This window comes from Capsicum annuum, chromosome 7, assembly GCF_002878395.1.
Source record: "Capsicum annuum cultivar UCD-10X-F1 chromosome 7, UCD10Xv1.1, whole genome shotgun sequence".
In the NCBI taxonomy this organism is placed as follows: Eukaryota; Viridiplantae; Streptophyta; class Magnoliopsida; order Solanales; family Solanaceae; genus Capsicum; species Capsicum annuum.
The window spans coordinates 10,183,667-10,188,305 of NC_061117.1; the positions used below are offsets into that span (position 1 = coordinate 10,183,667).

General features: G+C 31.1%; 1 long non-coding RNA gene across 1 annotated transcript; it reads right to left on the reverse strand.

Annotated features, from left to right (window-relative positions):
* Window positions 1-668: 668 nt before the first annotated feature.
* Window positions 669-4,633, reverse strand: LOC124900021. The gene is made up of 2 exons (XR_007057592.1): window positions 4,252-4,633; window positions 669-1,171 (listed from the first exon to the last, which is right to left on the reverse strand). It is a non-coding gene; the product is annotated as an uncharacterized LOC124900021 (long non-coding RNA).
* Between the last annotated feature and the right edge of the window lie 6 nt (window positions 4,634-4,639).

Here is a 4,639-nt window from a genome sequence, read left to right on the forward strand (position 1 = left end):
GTTTTGAATTGGGGATCCTCAATATTGAATTACCTTGGAGAATTAATGAAGAAATTTGAGTTTTGTTGGAGAGAACCTTTGATGACCTAGGGTTTTTCTTTTGAGAGAAAGTGGATGAAATAAACATAAGTGCTTTGGAATATGTTAAATCCTGTGTTTTTGATGGATTGGGTCTTGGGGATGTACAAAAATAGCCCCTTTAAACTTTTAAACGGAACTAGAAAAATGATCAAAATAATGACTTACTAGGCCACCGCGATGCACCACTATAGCAGTGGCTCACTGGAAAAGGAGGAGTGAGAATTAGGCATTCACCGCGACGCGCCACCATTGCTGTGCCCTTTTGATTGCTATTTCGTCCTCTGGCGCGATGCGACAATATCGTGGAGTGCCACTAGAATGCGACAATATCGTGGAGTGCCACTAGAATGCGACAATTGGAAATTTGAACCTCTCCGCGATGTACCACAATCGTGGAATCTTACTGGAAATTGACAATTGTGATCTTACACTTCTCCGTGATGAGCCACGGGCCCAAATCACGATGTTTTATGACTGAAACTTAAAATAACCATAACTTCTTACTCGGTTATCAAATTTAGGATAATCTTATATCTTTGGAAAGCTAATTCAATTTTCTACACATTGGAGGGTATAAATCCGAAAAATTCTAAACGGATGAAAATTCATTCTCTCTGGAAGCCAACTCTTTACATTTCCAATGCTAACTTGAACTAGAAAAAGTACAGGGTGTTACAATATCTCTCTCTTGGAATCATTCATCCTCGAATATGGCTAGTTCGACTAAGGATACTGAGGAATCTGAGGATATATGATAGCATGCACAACTGAAACAAATTGCATAACTGAATCTAAATCATTCTGAGCTTCTGTGTAATTCTATGAGTGCATGAACTTACATGAGGAAAACTACATAGCTGAATCTATGATTAGTAAAGAACTGGATTAAGGAAGAGTGCTACCTTCAGCTAAATCTGAGTTTACGGAGAAGATCTGAGGGTACTTGGCTCGCATATCTGCTTCTCTTCCCAAGTAGCGCCCTAAACTGACTGATTCTGCCAAAGAACTTTGACCAAGGGAAATTCTTTATTCCTTAGTCTATGCATCTGATGATCTAAAATCTCACTATCTATTTCATTATCTCCAATATCTGAAAGTAGGGCTGCAATTAGAGAATGTCTTGGAGAGGACGAACGTTGAGAAAGCAATCATAGTAGTAAATCAAAAGATATTATAAGGATACATGAAGTTATTCTTTCTCCGTCTTTTTTTTTTTTAAAAAAACTCATGAAGTAATCTTGTGTTTTTTTTTTTCGGTTCAAATTCTTATAAGGATTGAACTGGTTTTATTTTATACCATGAAAGAGGAGTACATGTCCTGAAATATATGAGTTCTAAAATATATGATAAGAAATTAAAAGCACAACAAACTTCTACAACTATGCGCAGGACACACAACAATAAATAATCTAAATACAAAGTAAGAAAACATGAATAAATGCAAGGACATGACTTGAATCAAAACTAAAATAAGAAAGAAAAGTAAAAGTACAAAGCGGAAAATCAAACTCACAATTAATATTAATAAGTTAACAAAATAATGATAGTAGCATATGGCTCTTCCTATCTATATCTAGGAAACAACTCAACATATTAAGTTAACAAAATAATATTAATAGAATAGGATATATAAACTCATGGAGATTTTACCTAGACTAAGAATACCTCTACAAGTTTGTTTTTCTCATGCAGTTAGAATAAATTGTTTTGAATTCATGAATTTATTACTCACGTTCGATATACACGTGCAACGCACGTATCCTAAACTAGTATATACTAAGTTTCAGAAGGCTCGTGTTAAGCTCGGACCCAAACTCAAGAAATAAAAAATAATAATTCAAATTTAAAAAATATAATTATTGTTTTATCCCTTTTCGGGCTTCATTTTGGCGAGAAAAATGGTTTTGATCTTAAAACTACTTCAAAAGAGTTGAGAAGAATTTGAAATAATTTTAAGAAAATTCACAGAGTCGCCACTTGATTTTTATAGAAAAATCAAGAAAAAATTTAGAGAGTTTCAAAAGTTCAAAAAAAGAAATAAACCTTTAAAACTAGAGATAATGGGTAAGGGTTCATTTAACGTTCTAAGAAGGTTTTTAAGACACTTAGGAGCGTTCGTTTAAAACGGTGTACCAAAAAGATCTAACTAACTAAAAATGACTAATTTTGCAAAAGGTTAATTTTTGTAAACACTTAATTTTACAGAAAATAATAAGATTATTTATTTAACATTTAAACGTAACATTTATTTATTCAAAGGAGAAAATAAATTCATTTGAATTAGACTAAATTATAAATTATTTTATTTTCTTATTATTAATCGTTATAGAAAATAAAAGTTGATTATATTTAGAGATAATACCTTTGAAAAAATGTTAGGAGAGTGTTGAATAAAGAACAAACCTTTATTAATTATGACAAGTTGAAATTTATAAGAAAATTTAGTTTCTTGAGTTTAAAAGGAGTTATTTTTAATTCAAATAGACTATTTAGCTATTTACGTGAGAAAATCACGAATCGATTAAAATGCGTGATAAAATAAAATAGTAACGACTTAGGGGATTTATCTAGATTAATTAATTGTAAATTTTACATATATACCGACATGTTTACCATTAATTGTCACACCCCTATTTTTACCGCATTCAGCCCTTCTAGTGAGTTGGTTTTAGAGAAAATGAGATTTTCCCAATTAAAGTGATGTTTTGAAAACGGATTAACTATTTTACAGAGTCGCCACTTGGAATTGAGTTTGGGTGTTCCAAGTCACCTTATTGAATCCCTATTCAAAAGGAAATGACTCTTAATTTTTGATCTGCGAACTAGAAATTCGGATAAGAAATTCTGTTGACCGAGGGGAAGGTGTTAGGCACCTCTCGAGTCCCTTGTTTCTAGCACGGTCGCTTTAATGACTTATGTCTGGCTTAAATTAGTCTTTTAGATATATAAAATATTTGTTAGCCTAAAAGTGACTTGTATCTTGCTTTATTTATTTTTGAATATATTTGAAACTATATTGATGTGTGACTTACCGAGAGTAGTACTTTTCAGCCTTGCCACGAGTTTTGGTATATTTAACGCACCTTTGAGGCATTTATGGATCGTCCCATTTTTCTAAATCTAGATAGGCACTTAATAGGTTTAGAATCTACCCAACCCAGTTCAAACGGCTTCAAATAATGTATTAGATTTTATTGTAATGAAAGGTTGGTAGCAGGGCTTTCCAACTTCATCGTTAATTATCACTTATATATTAAACTTTAAATTTTTTTTTGATCAAACCTAAACTCATTTTTAAAGTTATTCTCTTATTTTCTAAAGAAGTGATTGTACACATAATTCTATATTTCTTAATCCAATTATATTTGTCTATTATTATTGTCGGTCGAACCATATTCCTAATGATCCAATTAGATAACAAAGTAATGACAAACTTAAGAATAAAATATAGCTTCATTCGTCATAAATTTCATGTGTTCATCATCCAATTTGTACTAAATTATCATGGTAACACAAACTTTAAATAAATACATCCACCAAAATAGCATACATAGATTCAAGGACCACAAATTCCAACCAATCTAATCTAATAAATTTTTCATAAACTCACTTAAAATTTCATCCGTACTATATTACTTTATTTCTTTTTTTTTAATTTTAAGAAAATCTTTCTCTCTCTCTCTTTTTTTTTAATCTTTCCGTATGTTAGTGCATGTGCATGTCTTTATTTTTTATAAGTTTCCCCTTTCTGAAGACTTTTTTTTTTGGTGTGTCTTTTTCTTAGTCTTCTCTTTACCTCATTTTTTTTTCTTCTTCCCAATTATCTAATTTTAGTTCCTAAAGAAAAACAAATTAAAACAACATGTTCCTATAGTTATAAACCTAAGCAACCTCCTATTATCTATATAAGAATTTTACTATAATTTGAAAATCAATATAAGAGAAGCATGTAACATTAATTTTACTTTAATTTTATGATATCAAAATATCAACATGCCTCATATTATAAAATCAAAAATTAAAACATTAATAGGTTAAACATACGGATTTGAGCAACTTCATAATATTGGAACCAAGTCTTGCATAATCACGATATAAAATTATACAAAGAAAAGTTATGGATTATCTCTCGTGGAAAATAATTCGCAAAGCAAAACCTCTATAACTTACTAATTTCCAAAGTTAGCAACTAGCTAATTTTCAAGAGCCATGGACTCAACTCAAAACTATTACTTTGCTTCCTTCATTGACTCTCCGTCTCTCCCTTTTTGTTGTTATGGCTTCTTCTTCATTAGTGTTTTTTATAGTATGGAGTCATGTATATGCTATTGTGGTGTCTATATTGCATGTGTTCTTTTTTCTCTCTTCCTTGGTGTTTAGTCTATTGTGTTCTTTATATAATAGTGTGTGTGTTTGTAGTGCAGATTGAGTGTGTGGTAATAGTGGGAAAATTAGGTTTTGCATGTGTGTGTTTTTTCATAATGGTATGAAAAAGTGGGAAAGTTAGGTGCAGTGGGAAATAATGGGAAAGTTAGGTTTAGTGGGAAATAATGGGAAA